Source organism: Stegostoma tigrinum, chromosome 30 (genome assembly GCF_030684315.1).
Source record: "Stegostoma tigrinum isolate sSteTig4 chromosome 30, sSteTig4.hap1, whole genome shotgun sequence".
Lineage (NCBI taxonomy): Eukaryota > Metazoa > Chordata > Chondrichthyes > Orectolobiformes > Stegostomatidae > Stegostoma > Stegostoma tigrinum.
Window position 1 is genome coordinate 169,957 of NC_081383.1, and position 18,803 is coordinate 188,759.

The following is an 18,803-nucleotide window of genomic DNA, read 5'->3' on the forward strand; positions in this document are numbered from 1 at the left end:
CCCCCACCGCGCTCTCGCTCTCTTCCCCCACCGCGCTCTCGCTCTCTTCCCCCACCGCGCTCTCGCTCTCTTCCCCCACCGCGCTCTCGCTCTCTTCCCCCACCGCGCTCTCGCTCTCTTCCCCCCACCGCGCTCTCGCTCTCTTCCCCCACCGCGCTCTCGCTCTCTTCCCCCACCGCGCTCTCGCTCTCTTCCCCCACCGCGCTCTCGCTCTCTTCCCCCACCGCGCTCTCGCTCTCTTCCCCCACCGCGCTCTCGCTCTCTTCCCCCACCGCGCTCTCGCTCTCTTCCCCCACCGCGCTCTCGCTCTCTTCCCCCACCGCGCTCTCTCGCTCTCTTCCCCCACCGCGCTCTCGCTCTCTTCCCCCACCGCGCTCTCGCTCTCTTCCCCCACCGCGCTCTCGCTCTCTTCCCCCACCGCGCTCTCGCTCTCTTCCCCCACCGCGCTCTCGCTCTCTTCCCCCACCGCGCTCTCGCTCTCTTCCCCCACCGCGCTCTCGCTCTCTTCCCCCACCGCGCTCTCGCTCTCTTCCCCCACCGCGCTCTCGCTCTCTTCCCCCACCGCGCTCTCGCTCTCTTCCCCCACCCGCGCTCTCGCTCTCTTCCCCCACCGCGCTCTCGCTCTCTTCCCCCACCGCGCTCTCGCTCTCTTCCCCCACCGCGCTCTCTCGCTCTCTTCCCCCACCGCGCTCTCGCTCTCTTCCCCCACCGCGCTCTCGCTCTCTTCCCCCACCGCGCTCTCGCTCTCTTCCCCCACCGCGCTCTCGCTCTCTTCCCCCACCGCGCTCTCGCTCTCTTCCCCCACCGCGCTCTCGCTCTCTTCCCCCCACCGCGCTCTCGCTCTCTTCCCCCACCGCGCTCTCGCTCTCTTCCCCCACCGCGCTCTCGCTCTCTTCCCCCACCGCGCTCTCGCTCTCTTCCCCCACCGCGCTCTCGCTCTCTTCCCCCACCGCGCTCTCGCTCTCTTCCCCCACGCGCTCTCGCTCTCTTCCCCCACCGCGCTCTCGCTCTCTTCCCCCACCGCGCTCTCGCTCTCTTCCCCCACCGCGCTCTCGCTCTCTTCCCCCACCGCGCTCTCGCTCTCTTCCCCCACCGCGCTCTCGCGCCTCTCTCCCTCGCTCCCCCCGCTCCCTCTCTCCCTCTCTCCCTCGCTCCCTCTCTCCCTCGCTCCCTCTCTCCCTCGCTCCCTCTCTCCCTCGCTCCCTCGCTCCCTCGCTCCCTCGCTCCCTCTCTCTCTCTCTCTCTCTCTCACCCCCCCTCCCCCTCTCTCACTAAGTCAAAGATATTGTGAACCAGTCTGATGATCTACTGCAAAGGTGATTGAACAGAAAAAGGAAGCTGAAGATAGTCAACAAAAACCCAGGACTGGAGATAGCCGAAAGGAATATAGAAAGTACAGGGTTCAAGTAAAAACAAAATAAGGAAATCAAAGAGAAGGCATGACTAAATATTAGCAATCAAGGGAAAGGAAAATCCTGTGATATTTTACCAGTATATAAAGAGCAAAAGTGTCGTTTAGGAAAAAGTGAGACTTATCACAAATAAAGAATGGAATTTGTGTGAAAATGCAAAGCTTATGAGAAGAATTTTAAATGTTTTTTTGTTTCTATATTCACAAAGAAAAGGGATGATGTGGGTATAGTAGTCCAGGAGAAGCAGTGTGAAATATTGGACAAAATAATCATAATGAAAGAGGAGGTGTCAGAGGATTTGGAATTCTTGAAAGTTGATAAGTCATCAGGTGAGATGGATTGTTTTCTAGGAAGCTGAAGGAGGTCAGAGATGCAATAACACATGTTCTGAGGATTATTTTCCAATCTTCACGAGACACAGAGGAGATGCTAGAGGACTGGAGGAAATGCAAGTGTGGTTCCGTTGCTTAAAAGGAATACAAAGGAAATGCCAAACAGTTATAGGCCAGTTACTCATACTGCGGACATGGACAAATTGTTACAGCCAATCCTGAGAGATTGGATAAAATGTCAACTTCCAAAGGCATGGACCTGTTGTGGACACGGATGGATTGGTGGAGTGGGCATGAAAGAGGCTGATGGAGTTCAACTCTGAGAAGTGTGATGTAATATGTTTAAGGAGGTCAAACAGTAAGAGGGAATACTCAGTAAACAGTAACGTGCTGAGAGGAGTAGCTGATGTGAGAGTTCTTGGTGTACAAATGTACACATCCCTAAAGGTAACAGTACAGGTAAGTAAAGTTGTAACGGAGGCATATGGAATGCTCTCCTTCATTGGCAGGGGTATATAATACAAAAGTAGGGATATAATGATGAAACTGTACTTGACACTGGTGAGGCCACAACTGGAACAATTCTGATCACCACATTAAATGACTAGCGTACTTGCTCTGGAGAGTATGCAGAGAAGATTTACAAGAATGTCGTCAGGGCTGGAGAATTGTAGCTATGAGTAGAAATTGGGGTTGTTTTCCTTGGAACAAAGAAGGCTGAGGGGTGACATTAAGGTGTATGAAGTTGTGACAGATAGAGTTAGAGAAGACAGGAAATACGTTTCCCTTTGCAAAGAGTTCAAAAACTAGAGGTCATAGATTCGAACTAAGTGACAGAAGGATTAAAAGGAGATATTTTTACACAGAGCGTGGTGGGTGTCTGGAATTCACTGTGTGAGTTGGTGGTGATAAATCCTTTTTTTTTAAAAAGTACCTGGCTTTGCACCTCAAGCGCTGCAGGAATATGGGCAATGTGCAGGAAGATGGGTTTGGAAACGGCATCTGGGTGTCTTTGAGTTAGCATGGACAAAATGTATGAAAAGGCCCCATCTGCACTGTATCATTTCTATGGTTTCTATGACTTCTTGTTTAGAAATGAAACAACCTGAAGGGAAAAAATGATGAGAACTGGATGATTCGGGGAAACAAAATGAACACTCTCAAATTCTGGGGGCTGTGGCATTGATTCATTTCCCTGGTGTTTTGTTTCTCCACCTCCATGCATAACGCTAATTTTTTTTTGTTTTTCAGTGTCTGTCTGCATACATAAGGGCTTAGCATATAAAATTGAAAGTGCATGGGTTTGGGGCTAGTGTACTGGCTTGAAACAGAATTGTTTGGCAGACAATCAGCAAAGTGTAGGAGTAAACAAACCATTTTCTGAGTGGGAGTGACTAATTAGATACCACAGAGATCGGTGCTTGAACTCCAACTAATCACAATATAAATGATTTAGATGTGGGAATTAATGTAACATCTCTATACATTTAAAAATGGCACAAAGCTGTGTGGCAGGATGAGCTGTGAGGATGATCGCAGATGCTTCAGTGTGATTTGAACAAGTTGAGTGAGTGGGCAAATGTGTGGTAATAAAGTGTAACATGGATAATTGTGGGATGGGTTATCCACTTTGGTAGCAAAACAGCAAATTACCATCTCTATGGTGACAGATCGGGCAAGGGGGAGGTGCAGTGAGAGCTTGTACACCAGCCATTGAAAGTAAGCATGCAGGTGCAGTGCTCAACGAAGAAGGCACATGTTATGAAATTAAAAACCAAAAGAACTGCAGTTGCTGTAAATCAGAAACAAAAATTGATTCATGGAAAAGCTCAGCAGGTCTGGCAGCATCTGTGGCGACAATCTGTGTTGACATTTCTGATTGTGTGACCCTTCCTCAGAACTGATGGTAGCTAAGCAACATAGTACATTGGCCTTCAGAGCGAGAAAGTTCATGTGAAGGAGCAGGAAGTCTTGCTGCAATTATACAGGGCCTGGGTGAGACCACACCTGGAGTATTGTGTGCAGTTTTGACCTGCTTATCTAAGGAAGCATGTTCTGACTATAGATGTCGTGCATAAAAAGTTTACCTAACTGATTCCTGGGATGACAGGCTGACATATGAAAAGAGACTGAATTGTTTTGGATTATATTCACTGGCGTTTAGAAGAATGAGGTGGGATCTCTTTTAAAAACTCATAAGAATTCTACCAGGTAAATGCAGGAACGATGTTCCCAGTGACCATGGGGTCTGTAACTGGAGTCATTGTTCAAGGATGTGAGGTCGGCCCCTTAGGTCTGAGGTGAGCAGAATGTTCTTTACCCAGAGAGTTGTGAACCTGTGGAATTCTCTGCCACAGAAAGCAGTTGAGGCCAGAGCATTGAATATTTTCAAGGAGTTTGATATAGTTGCCAGGGCTAAAGGGATCAAAATGTTTGGGGGATAAAAGCAGAAACAAGATATTGAATTGGATGATCAGCCATGATCATGTTGAATGGAAGAACAGGTTGAAGGGCTGAATGGCCTATTCCTGCTGCTAGTTTCTTTGTTTGTGTAGGAGAATGGTTAGAATCTTATCTATTTGTAATAATGATAGTTTGTATTAAGTGTAGAAACCTAATCCAATGTTTCTGTTGACCTGAGTCTGTCAAACAGGTAATTTGGACATTCTAAGTGAGAGGGGACAGATTTGAAAAGGACCTAAGGGGTAACTTTTTCCACACAGAGGGTAGTGTGTATATGGAATGATCTGTTAGAGAAAGTGGTGAAGGCTGGTACAGTTATAACATTGAAAAGGCATCTGGATAGATCTATAAATAGGAAGAGTATAGGAGGATATGGTCAAATACTAACAAAAAGGACTAGGTTGGATTGCAGTGTCTGGCTGGTGCAGACGAGTTGGACTGAAGGATCTGTTTCTGTGCTGTATAACTCTATGACTTGATAATTAAAGTAGCTTGAGTGGGAAGGAGTGGTGAAAAGGAATTCCAAAGAACCGAAAAAGACAAAGAAAGGGAAATGACAATGAGAAAACCGGATTTACCATTACTATGAGAAGAAAAGGTTACGGTTAGGGTGAGGGAATGTAGGCTTAAAATGCGGCATTTAAAACAGAAGACTTAAGATGCTTGATGAGGAGAATCAGAGTCATTATCTAAAGTCGTGTAAGGTTATTTTAAATGTGCAGCCCTACTAAAATTTGAGGAAAAGGATGTGATGACATTCTTCATGTCATTTGAGAAAATAACAAGACAAATGATTTGGACAAGAGAAGACTGAAAACTGCTCAAGCAGAGTCAGTTAGCAGGTAAAGGACAGGAAATTTATGCTTCACTGTCAAAGATGGTTTCTCAAGATCATAACTGTTTAAAAAATATATTGGCTGAGATATGAGTGAAGCGTTTGGACGAAGGTTCTGGAATTTAAGGAAACAGCTTGGGCATGCCAACGTTGAATTTGAAAGGCTTAAGCAAAATACCTTTGACAAGTGGATGCAAGCATTAGATGCTGAAACTTCAGGTTCAGTTAGGTAGATGGATGACTACCAGTAGATATAGCCAGGTAGTGAAGGATAGTATTAGACAGAAACTTCCAAAAATTAATTGGAAGACACTGTTCACAGGTAACGGAATGTCTGACAAGTGGGAAGCTTCCAACACTGAGTTAACAATAGTCCAAGGCCAGCACATTCCTGTTTTTGTGAAGGGGAAGGCTGACAGGAGTAAAGTACACTGGATAACCACAGATATTGAGGCTCTGGTCAAGAAAAAGGAGGAGGCATATATGAGGTCTAGACATTTGGGAGCAAGTGAATCATTTGAGTATAGCAGGTATAGGAGTACATTTAAGCGGGAAATCAAGAGATCAAAAAGGGGACGCGAGATAGCTTTGGCAGATAGAGTAAATGAAAATCCAAAAAGATTCTGCAAATATATTAAGAACAAAAGAGTAACTAGGGAGAGAATAAGGCTCCTTAAAGATCAACAAAGCTGCTGCGTGGGAACCACAGCAGGTGGGTGAGATCCTGAATAAATATTTTGCTTAGTATTTACAAAGAGAACAAAGAAAATTACGGCACAGGAACAGGCCCTCCAAGCCTGCGCTGATCGAGATCCTCCGTCTAAACCTGTCACCTATTTTCTAAGGGTCTGTTTCCCTTTGCTCTCTGCCCATCCATGTACCTGCCCAGATACATCTTAAAAGACACTATTGTGCCTGCGTCTACCACCTCCACTGGCAATGTGTTTCAGGCACCCACCACCCTCTGTGTAAAGAACATCCCACGCATATCTCCCTTAAACTTTCCTTCTCTCACTTTGAACTCATGACCCCTAGTAATTAAGTCCCCCACTCTGGGGGAAAAGCTTCTTGCTATCCACCTTGTCTATACCCCTCATGACTTTGTAGCCCTCAATCAGGTCCCCCCTCAATCTCTGTCTTTCTAATGAAAATAATCCTAATCTACTCGACCTTTCTGCATAGCCAGCACCCTCCATACCAGGCAACATCCTGGTGAACTTCCTCTGCACCCTCTCCAAAGCATCCACATCCTTTTGGTAATGTGGTGACCAGAACTGTACACAGTACTCTAAACGTGGCTGAACCGAAGCCTTATACAACTGTAACATGACCTGCCAACTCTTGTACTCAATACCCTGTCCGATGAAGGAAAGCATGCCATATGCCTTCTTGACCACTCTACTGACCTGCGTTGCCACCATTAGGGAACAATGGACCTGAACACCCAGATCTCTCTGAACATTAGTTTTCTCCAGGACTTTTCCATTTACTGTATAGTTTGCTCATGAATTGGATCTTCCAAAATGCATCACCTCGCATTTGCCTGATTGAACTCCATCTGCCATTTATCTCCCCACCTCTCCAATCAATCTATGTTACCACGGAGAAAGACTTAGGAGTTAGGAAACTCTGGAAACAAATTCTGTCAGCGGAGGGTCTTAAATGCATATGGTAGATTAATCGTAGGACCTGATCAAGTGTATCCCAGGACGTTTCGGGAAGGTTACGGAGCGGAAGTTGAACCCCTCTGATAATTAAAAGAAAACATCTAGAGAAGCTTGACTCATGTTGTAATCTGCTGAAGGAAATGGAAAAAATGGTAGAACCTGCCTTTCACCTCCCAATCGGTTATAAAGGAGAGGTTAAATGAAAGAAATCCCTGATACTCACTCTAGAAGGAACAAGTAACAATTTATTTATCTAACTCTTAACAATGAACAAATTAACAGACCTACTAACAAACCGAATAATTTCCCCTTAACTACTAACTATTCCCGAACAGAACAAAATCCTAATGGCATGCTGTTCCAATAAGTAAAACTCCCATTAATATAAACTGACGTAATAAGAAAAGTAAATTGAAACTTGGACTGTCGAAATTACAGTCAGGATGCATCGTCCAGAATGTTCCTTGCTTTTTCTACTATTCTTTAGTCAGGAATTCTTTCTGCATCAATTCCTTGTGTTAGGAATTGTGACTAAGAGTGCCGTGGTACCTTTTTAGATGGTGATTAAGCAGAGAGGCTCGAGATTTCTGTAAGGGCCAGAGTTTACTCTTCCAGTGGCAGTTCATGTTTTCACACTGGTTTTCAAAAACCCTCTTCTTATAAAGCTGTAATGGCCTGCCAATTCTCTTATTATAGGATCAATCCTAGTATATCAACACCATCAGATTTAAATTTAAGTGAGTTTTGGTATCTAGGGCATGGTTTACATTAATTGACTGATTTACAAGCTGGTTGCCGTAACATCAAAACAAGCCTAGGTTACCAAACATGCAGCCAGTTGATTCATATGTTTCAATTTCAGAACTGTCTGTGCCTCTGCAGCTGCTTTTAGTCATATTTTCACACTCCAAATTTAGAAAAGCACATCATCTCTGAAAAGGACCATGCACTGTTTTCCCCACCCGCCCCATTATTTTTACACATTCTAACATTCTGCCTTCTAATTCACAAGTACGCTACCCAACTTCACAACAGAAGATAGGGAAGAAATTACAGGGACCTTGGCGGAGACATTTGTATCAGCAGCCACAGGTGAGGTCCCTAAAGACTCAAATATGCCATAATTTGAAAAAGGTTGCAAGAAAGAGCCAGACTAGTGAGCCTTACATCATCGGTGGCTAAGTTGTTGGAGGGAATTCTGAGAGACAGGATCTAAATGCATTTCGAAAGGCAAGAACTGGTCAGGAATAGCCCACATGGCTTTGTGCGTGGAAAATAGTGTCTCGCAAACGTAATTGAGTTTTTTTGAAGAGCTGACTGAGAAGATAACTAAAGGCAGGGTGGTAGACATTGTCTACATCGACTTTAGCAAGGCCTTCGATGAGGTATCACATAGTAGACTCATTAGTAAGGTTATATCACATGCGATCCAAGGACAGCTAGCCAATTGAATATAAAATTGGCATGATGGTAGAATGTTGTTGTTCAGACTGGAAGCCTGTGACCAGCGGCGTGTCTCAGAGATTGATACAGGATCCACTGTTTGTCATTTCTTTAAATGATTCGGATGAGAATAAAGGAGGCATGGTTACTAAGTTTGCAGATGACACCTAAATTGATGGTATCATGGGCAGGTTATCTGTGAGCACAATGGAGTCTTGATCAACTGGACCAGTGGACCAAGAAATGATCAATAGACTTTAATTCGAAAAAGTGCAACGTGTTGCATCTTGGTAACACAAACCGGGATAGGATTTCTACAGTTAATGGCAGGACCCTGGGGAGTGTTGTTGAACAGAGAGTCCAAGGGGTGCAGGTACATAGTTTCTTGAAGGTGGTGTCACAGGTAGACAGGGTGGTGAAGAAGATGTTTGACACTGTTGCCTTCATTGGTCAGAGCATTGAATGCCGGTATTGGGATGTCATCTTATAGCTGTGTAAGACATTGCTGAGACCACATTTGGAGTAATACGTACAGTTCTGGTCGCCGTATTGTACAAAGAATGTTATTAAACTGGAAAGGGTACAAAGAAGAATTCAAAAGATGTTACCGAGACTGGAAGGTTGAGTTATGAGGAGAGGCAGGATAGACTGGGATTTTTTCCCCCTGGAGCGTAGAAGGCTGAGGGAGGACCTTATTGAGGTTTATAAAATCATGATGGGCATAGATAAGTGAATAGCCCAGGTCTTTTCCCCAGGGTAGGGGAATCCAAAATTAGAGGGCATAGGTTTAAGGTGAGAGGGGAAGGATTTAAAAGGGACCTGATGGGGAACGTTCACATGTAGAGAGTGGTTCATAGGTGGAACGAGCCTCTAGAGGAAGTGGTAGAGAAAGCTACAGTTACAACGTTTAAAAGTCATTTGGACAGGTACATGGTTAGGAAGGATATGAGCTAAATGCAGGCAAATGGGACTAGTTTGGGAAACCTGGTCGGCATAGATGAGTTGGACAGCAGGGTTTGCTTTCGTGCTGTATGACACTATAGGAGATATTAAAAGTTCACCACTATAGATAGCTTGGAGGGATGTTGAAAGTACGGGTGTGAAATTAGAAACAATATTAGAAATGCAAAGAAGGCATGGAAATGTTTTGACAAGTAAATCAAAGAGAAATACAAAGTGATTTGTTATAAATACATAAATATTAAGGGGATAACAGCAGAAAGCATCTGGCTCATTGGAGAACAAAACTTGTAACTTGGTTGTCAAGGCAGAAGATGTGGCATGATTCTTAATGAATACTTCACATGTCTCTTCTTTAAAAGGACTAAAAATGGTGATGTGCTGGTAGCATCACTGGACGAGTAACTCCAAGGCTTATGCTAGTGCTCATGTATCCAAATCCCATCATGGGATCTGGCACTCAGATTGTGATCATGAGATGATTGTCAAATGTTTTTTAAAAAACTGGTTCACTAATGTTCTGCCATCAGATCGTGGTCTGACCTGGCAAGCCACTCCATTCAAGGACAGTTAGAGATGGGAATAAAATCCTGGGCTAACTACAACACTCACTCCTCCAAAAAGAATAATTTTTTAAAAAAAGAATATATGCAAACGTTATAGTTGAGCAAGAGTGAAAAATTAGATGAACATAATCAAAGTAGAAACATTATAGGATGAGCATTCCTTGAAATTTAAATAAATAACCAGGCCAGATGAAATGTTTTCAAAACTGCTTACAGAAATGAGGATAAAAATAGTAGAGGCTCTGACCAACATTTTCCAACATTCTCTGGCTGCAGAAACCTGGAAGACATTGTTCTGTTGTTTTAAAAAAAAATTGTGGCTTTGAATGATTGATGCACAGTCAGGCTAAATTTAATAGTCTATATTTGATTAGAAGGGTATAGTGATTATAACGAGATCAGTCATATGGCCCTCATAGAATAAGTTCCCTGATTGGGGCTGTTAACCTGGTTGATAGATATAAACAGGATTGTCAGAGTTTCTGATCATTCTGAGAGCTGGTGTCCGTTACTGAAACTATCATTATATTTCAGATTTAGCGAGTTGAGGTTCTGGATGTGAGTTTGCTCGCTGAGCTGGAAGGTTAGTTTTCAGACGTTTCGTCACCTTTTTTGTTATTTGAAAAAATATACTTTTTTCATAAGATGTACAAAAAAAAACATATTTCTACGCCTACCCAGTCATGCAAGCCGCTCTGGATTACCCAGGGGGTACGTACACCAACTAAAGGAAAAAAAACAAAGAAGAAAAAAACAAAGCAAAGAAAATACCCCGGCAGTTGTCACCCCGCACAGTCCCAATTGACCCCCTGACCAGTTGGGGAAGGCGCCAGCTGGGCCCAGTTACCAGATAGGGCCCTTGCTTCCATTCTGGACAAGGGGTTTCATACGGTGGTCTTTCCCCACCGCGCCTTGGCGGCGGCTGCCCCAAGCTTTAGCGCGTCCCTCCGCACGTAGTCCTGGACCTTGGAGTGCGCCAGCCTGCAACACTCGGTCGGGGTCAGTTCTTTCAGCTGGCAGACCAGCAAGTTGCGGGCAGACCAAAGAGGGTCTTTCACCGCATTGATGGTTCTCCAAGCGCAGGTGATGTTGGTCTGTGTGTGCGTCCTGGGAAACAGCCCATAGAGCACGGAGTCCCGCGTCACGGAGCTGCCCGGGACGAACCTCGACAAATACCACTGCATCCCCCTCCAGACCTCCTGCGCGTAGGCACTCTCCAGAAGGAGATGATCGACAGTCTGGTCCCCCGCCGCAGCCGCCTTGAGGGCAGTGTGCGGTGGCGCAGAGATTCCGGACATGCATAAAGGATCTCACTGGCAGAGCCCCTCTCACCGCCAGCCAAGCAATGTCCGTGAGCTTGTTTGAAAGTTCTGGCGATGAGGCATTCTGCCAAACGACTTTGGCAGTCTGCGTGGGGAACCACACGACGGGATCCACCCTCTCCTTTTGCCGAAGGGTCTCGAGGATACTATGTGCTGACCACTGCCTGACAGCCTTGTGGTCAAAGGTGTTTCCTTTCATAAATTTCTCCACGAAGGACAGGTGGTACGGGACGGTCCAACGACTCGAAGCGTTCCGCGGCAACGAGGCCAGGCCCATTTTTCGCAACACTGGGGACAGGTAGAACCTCAGTAAGTAGTGAGACTTGGTGTTTGCGTACTGAGGATCTACGCACAGCTTGATGCAGCCGCACACAAAGGTAGCCATCAGGGCGAGGGTGGCGTTCGGTACGCCCTTTCCCCCATTTTCCAGGTCTTTGTACGTGGTGTCCCTACGGATCCAGTCCATCCTCGACCCCCAAATGAAGTGGAAGATGGCCCGGGTGACCGCAGCAGCGCAGGTGCAGGGAATAGGCCAGGCCTGTGCCACATACAACAGTACCGAAAGTCCCTCACACCTGACAACCAGGTTCTTACCCGCGATGGAGAGGGACCGGAGCATCCACCTGCCCAGCTTCTGAGATAATGGGAACTGCAGATGCTGGAGAATTCCAAGACATCCAGCCTCACATATTATATTGCCCAGCTTCTGCTTCAGTTTGGTGATACGCTCCTCCCAAGGCTTAGTGCACGCCCCAGCTCCACCGAACCAAACACCCAGCACCTTCAGGTAGTCTGTCCTGACGGTGAAGGGGATGAAGGAGCGATCATCCCAGTTCCCGAAGAACGTGACCTCGCTCTTACCCCCATTGACTTAGGCACCCGAGGCCAGTTCAAACTGGCTGCAGATGTCCAACAGCCTACTCACCGACCGACGATCGGCGCAGAAGACGGCGACGTTGTCCACATACAGGGAGGTCTTGACCTGAAGGCCTCCGCTGCCTGGGATAGTCACGCCCTTCAGGCTCACGTCCTCCCTGATGGATGCGGCAAAGGGCTCCACGCAGCACACGAACAAGGCAGGAGAGAGCGAGCAGCCCTGCCTGACTCCAGATCTGACGGGAAAACTGTCCGATTCCCACCCGGTTGATCGAGACTGTGCTAACGATGTTGGTGTAGAGCAGCCGGATCCAATTGCAGTTACCCTCCCCGAACCCCAATTTGGAGAGGATGTCCCTCACGTAAGCATGAGAGACCCTGTCGAAGGCCTTCTCCTGGTCCAGGCTGACGAGGCAGGTGTCCACCCGTCTGTCCTGCACGTAGGCAGTCATATCCCTGATAAGCGCGAGGTTCACAGCGATCTTCCTGCCCGGTACAGCACAGGTTTGGTCAGGGTGAATCACCGACTCCAGAACAGACCTGACCCGGTTGCCTATGACCTTGGCCAGGAGTTTGTAGTCCACGTTCAAAAGTGAAATGGGACGCCAATTCTTAATTTCTTCCCTCTCCCCCTTCCTCTTGTAAATGAGGGTGATGATGCCCTTCCTCATGGACTTGCACATTTCCCCTGCCCGAAGCGCACTATCGTACATCTCCAGCAGGTCCTGGCCGACCAGGTCCCACAGAGCGGAATACAGCTCGACCGGTAAGCCGTCGCTCCCGGGAGTCTTATTCCTCTCAAAGGACTTGAGGGCTCTGGTCAGCTCATCCAGGGATATCGGCCGGTCCAGCCACTCCCTCATGCCGTCGTCTAAGACCTCCGTGATAGATGACAGGAACGACTCGGAGGCCATGCTGTCCGTGGGCTTCGTGTCGTACAGTCCGGCATAGAAGGATCTGCTGATCCTCAAAATGTCGGGCCAAGACGACGTCACCGAGCCGTCATCCTCCTTCAGCCTGCTAAGCACAGAGCTCTCTTTGTGCACCTTCTGAAAGAAGAAACGCGAGCATGTCTCGTCCTGCTCCACGGAGCGGACCCTGGACCGGAAGATTATCCTGGAGGCCTCCGCGGCGAAGAGCAAGGCTTGCTGGCCCCTCACCTCGCGGAGGTCCTTCGTGACATCGACCCCCATCAACTGCAGAAGTAGCAGGTTCTGCACCCTTTTCTGGAGTCGCGACAGCTTTCGCCGCCTCTCTCTCGCCTTCCAAACACCCTTGAGGACAAAGAACCTCTTGATGTTCTCCTTCACTGTCTCCCACCAGTCGCCCGGAGACTCAGAGGGGTTTCACGGTTCTCCGACCGGCGTACTCCCTCTTAAGCTCCTCGACGTTCTCTGGGGTCAACAGAGTCGTGTTGAGCGTCCATGTCCCCATGCCGGCCGGCTGATCGTCCTGTAAGTGACTGTCGGCCAACAGGAGGCAGTGGTCAGAGAAGAACACCGGCTCGACGCCGGTGGACCTGACTGAGAACGCCCATGACACAAACAGGAAGTCTATCCTTGAGCGAATAGACCCGTCTGGCCGTGACCAGGTGTAGTTCCGCTGCGCTCCGTCTGCAGGGGTGCTGAAGACGTCGAGCAGCTTGGCGTCCTTCACCGTGCCCATCAGGAATCTGGACGTGACGTCCAGTTGACTTCCCCCACCCGCTGTTCCCACGCCAGATCTTCCATCTGCATCGATGATGCAGTTGAAGTCTCCGCCTAGGATGACCGGCCTGGACGTAGCCAGCAGGGGTGGAAGCCGCTGCAGGACGGCCAACCGCTCACTCCGTACCGCTGGGGCGTACACGTTGATCAGCCTCAGGGGAGCATTCCTGTAGGTGACGTCAGCCACTAGGAGGCGCCCCCCACCACCTCCTGAACTTGAGAGATGGTGAAGTTGCGCCCCCGCAGCAGAATAGCCAGGCCCGAGGAGCGACAGTCGTTACCCCCCAACCAGATGGAAAGCCCACAGGTCCAGGCGCCAGACCATTTCCCATACCTGCTGTGGTGCAGTATCCCGCACTCCTGCAGAAACGGGAGGTCCGCCTTGATGGTGGTCAGGTAGGCCAACGTGGACACACATCTTGCGGTGGACTTGACGCTGCGCACGTTAATGCTCGCAACTCGTACCCCCATTGTGGGCAGTGACCGCAGTACCCTCCCCAAGTCCAGGGTCCAGCCCCTCCATCTGTCCCTTCATGCCCATTGCCCGGGCTAACTGCTGGACGCTCTCCGGGCTCAGGAAACCGTCCGTGCCGCCTTCCGGGTGACATCCCCCCATCGGGGGTACGGAGGCAGGAGAGTCCGGCGCTGGGTCAGGCTGGGGACGCGCTGTTTCCTCCTTCCCACCTGGAAGTTCCGGGGGGGCCCTCCAGGGCCTGTAGGGGCACTTTGCTGGCCTCGGGCCCATCCTGCGGGGCTGGGCCCTCCTGCACGACCTGGCCCTCCTGCACATTAGTGGGGTCCTTGCAGGGCCCTGGTGCCTTCCTCTCCTCCAGGGGGTCTGGCCCCGCATTGCCCCTGCCGGCGACCTGACCGTAGGTGGTCCCCCGCTGCGGGCATGCCCGATAGAGGTGGCCCGCTTCCCCGCAAAGGTTGCAGCTTTTTATCTTGTGGGCAATCCTTTGCAAGGTGTCCCTCCTCCCTTCAGTTCCTGCAGATGGTGGCTTTGCAGTCGGCCGCCACGTGACCTGACCTACCACAGGCATGGCAGACTTTAGGTTGCCCTGCATAGGTCAGGTAGCCCTTGCTCCCGCCGATCGCGAAGCTGGACAGTGGGTGTACAATGTTCCCGTCCGCACCCATCCTCAGCGTCACCTTGACTTGCCTCTTACTGGTCCAGATGCCAAAGGGGTCCATGACGTCAGTTAGGTCCCCTTCCACCTTCAGGTACCTTCCAAGGAAGATCAGGACATCAACGGCTGGCACATGCGGGTTGTACATGTGTACAGTCACCATACTGCTCCTCTGCGCTGGCATCACGAACAGCGGGACAGCGGTCAATACAGAGAGGGGGCCCTCACCTCCTTTCTCCTTGAAAACCTCCAGGAAGCGCTCGCTAAGCTTGGCACTCCGGAAGGTTACATCGTAAAAACCTCCTCTGGGGAAATCCTGCAGGCAGTAAATGTCCGCAGCAGCAAACCCACAACAGCCCAACAGGATCCTCTTCATGAAGAAGGTGCGGTCCACAGCTGCACCTTCATCCACCTTCTTCACGGAAACACGGATGTTGTTCCGGACCCCCTGACCTGGGGCACGAGCACTTGCCGCAGCCATGGTTGCAGGTTGGCTGCTTCCCTGAACCAGCGTTAGGCCGAAGCCAGCATTAAGATCCACCGGTTGCAAGGGTGCACAGCCAACCCGACGTCCTCCTTCCACCTTCAACACAGCGCTCTCCTCCTCTCGGTCCACAGAAGAGTGGGTCTTTATTTTGTTCCAGATGTGAGCTGGAAGGTTTGTTCCCAGATGTTTTGTCACCATTCTAGGTAACATCATCAGTGAGCCTCCGTCAAAGCGCTGGTGTTATGTCCTGCTTTCTATTTATCTGTTCAGGTTTCCTTAGGTTGGTGGTGTCATTTCCTGCATCAGTGATGTCATTTCCTGTTCTTTTTCTCAGAGGATGGTAGATTGACTCCAAATCAATGTGTTTGTTGATGGAGTTCCGGTTGGAATGCCATGCTTCTAGGAATTCTCGTGCATGTCTCTGTTTGGCTTGTCCTAGGATGGATGTGTTGTCCCAATCAAAGTGGTGTCCTTCCTCATCTGTATGTAAGGATACTAGTGATAGTGGGTCATGTCGTTTTGTGACTAGTTGATGTTCATGTATCCTGGTGGCTAGCTTTCTGCCAGTTTGTCCAATGTAGTATTTTTTAGACGACGTTTGTTTTGCTTGTTGTCTATATAGAGTCTTTTAAGTTCATTAGCTGCAAACTGTGACAAACACTACATTGGACAAACAGGCAGAAAGCTAGCCACCAGGATACATGAACATCAACTAGCCACAAAACGACATGATCCACTATCACTAGTATCCTTTAAATCAGATGAGGAAGGACACCACTTTGATTGGGACAACACATCCATCCTCGGACAAGCCAAACAGAGACACACGTGAGAATTCCTAGAAGCATGGCACTCCAACCGGAACTCCATCAACAAACACATTGACTTGGAGCCAATCTACCATCTTCTGAGAAAAAGAACAGGAAATGACATCACCAACCCAAGGAAACCTGAACAGATAAATAGAAAGCGGGACATAACACCAGCGCTTCATCGGAGGCTCACTGATGATGTTACCTGGAATGGTGACGAAACATCTGAAAACTAACCTTCCAGCTCAGCGAGCAAACTCACATCCATATTTCAATTTATTAATTGAATTTGATTTCCACTACTTGCAAGTGAATGCACAATGAATAGTATGATACAACTGTCAGGAGAGAAACAAAACAATCTTGAAGTACATATCCACTGATTTCTGAATGTATCATAGAAAACATGTTCACTTAGTAGGTAATGGAGCTCTTAAGCCCAGAGTCATGGTCTTGAAGTCAAAATGGGTTGCAATATTGCAATGGACTATGAGGTGTTTTTGCACTGGACTGCCTCTTTTGTGGTTGCACCAGGGAATTCTTTGACGGGAATCATGTGGTGATCACTTGTATGCTTCAGGCCTTCCATGAACTGGGGGCACTGCGGTGGCATTTTAATTTAAAAATTTATATTTTTTCTTTGAAGTTTTGACCTTTGTTCCAGTGTCTCTTGTGGGCTGTCAATGCTACTTTTGGTTATTTTCACCATACAGTTATTATAAAGTAGTGGTAAAATAGAAAATGTAACTACACCCAGTCTCCACTTGAGACTGATATCCCACCACCAGGTCACACTTTATTTACATGTGCCTCATTCTTAATGTTGGTCTGACTTCCTCAGAGCCAGCTCTGAGTGAACAGAACCTCTGACACTCTGTATTTGACAGCCAGAACTCCCTGATGGGGACTGTTAACCTGATCCTGTCAGAAAACTCATTTCACCCATTAATATTTACTGTGAATGGTGGCTCAGGCAATGCAGAGGTCCCTGATTCAACAGTAGAATCTGACAGGGTGTGGAGCAGAGAAGCTGGAATACAGTGTGGGAAAGTGTGAGGTCATGCACTTTGGTAAGAAGAATAGAGGCATAGACTAATTTCTAAATGGGGATAAAATTCAGAAATCTGAAGTGCAAAGGCACTTGAGAGTCCTAGTCTGGAATTCTCTAAAAGTCAACTTGCAGGTTGAATCAGTAGTCAGGAAGGAAAATGCAATATTGGCATTTATTTCGAGAAGACTAGAATATAAAAGCAGGGATGTATTTCTAGAGCTTTATTATTCTCTAGTCAGACTATGTTTAGAATATTTTGAGCAATTTTGGGCCCCGTACCTCGGGACAGATGTACTGGCCGTGGAGCAGATCCAGAGGAAGTTCACAAGAATGATCCCAGAAATGAAAGGCTTTACTGTATTTGAAATGTTTGTAGGTTCTGGGCCTATACTTGGTGGAGTTTCGAAGGATGGGGGTGGGGATCTAATTGAATCTTGCAGAATATTGAAGGCCTAGCTAGAGTGGATATTGGGAAGATGTTTCCATTAGCAGAAGAGACTAGGACTTGAGGGTGCAACCTAAGAGTATAGTGAAGACCCTTTAGAATGGAGATAAGGAGAAACTTCTTCAGCCAGAGAAGGGTGAATCTATGGAATTCATTGCCACAGAAGGCGGTGGAGATCAGTATATTTAGACTCCAAAAGATAGGTTTTTGATTGTTAAGGGGATCAAAGATTATGGCGAGAAAGCGGGAGAATGGGGCTAAGAGACTTATCGGCCATGATTAAATGGCAGAGCAGACTTGATGGGCCAAATGGACTAATTTCTGTTCTTTGTCTTATGGTTGTGAGGTGACCCAAAAAAAAAGCAGCAAGTGCTAAGATTCCAGCATAGAGATGAAGTCAAATAGCAGAAATGTTATCCTGAGGACTGCAGATTCTGTAATGATCAGTTATCAGCAATGGCCTTCCCCAACAACTGAATCAGCAACTCTCCACCACACTAAACTCCATCAGCTACTAGATACAAGTCAGAAGTATAGTAAAATATTTTCCATTTGAGTGATTGAGTGAATCTGTAACAATGCTCAAACCTCAACATCATCCAAAATAAAATAGCTATTTGATTGGCACCCTATCTACCACCTTGAACATTCTGTCCTTCCGCAATCAGTGCACATCAGTAGCGGTGTGAGCCCTCAGTTTGAAGCACAGCAGCAACTCACCAAGGATCCTTTGCCACCACCTGCAAACTCTTACCACCTAGAAGGATAAGAGCATGGGAACTTCACCACCTGTAAGTTCCCTCCCAAGTCACACTCCATCCTAACTCGGAATAATTTCATCGTTGCTTCACTGTCAGTGTGTGAAAATTCTGGAACATGTTTTCTAACAGTGTTGTGAGTATACTTACACAACAGACACCACAGTGCTTCAAAAAGCTGTTGAATGTATACTAACCTTATTTAATTGTATGCAGGGGTTTTATTTTGTCAGCTATAAAAGGACAAATTGAAGCATTTTGGATGTGTATAGTCATAACATTTCAGTCTAAATAAATGAGCAAAGGTCAGCTAACCTTCGCCGTCTAATTCTCAGCAGTTCTCCTGGTGCTGAGAGGTAGCAGTGCTAACCCTATCGCCGTCATGCTGCCCCTCTGTGATTAGCACTGATGCCTCACAGCGCCAGGGGCGCGGGTTTGATTCCACCCTCGGGCGACTGTCTGAGTGAAGTTTGCACGTTGTCACCATGTCTGCATGGGTTTCCTCCGGGTGCTCCGGTTTCCTCCCACAGTCTAAAGA

General features: G+C 47.7%; 1 protein-coding gene across 3 annotated transcripts in view; it reads left to right on the forward strand.

Annotated features, from left to right (window-relative positions):
• LOC125465957 (CREB-regulated transcription coactivator 1-like) overlaps positions 1–18,803 on the forward strand; it is a 214,868-nt gene that overhangs the window by 138,670 nt on the left and 57,395 nt on the right. The gene's annotated exons all lie outside the window — the stretch shown is intronic.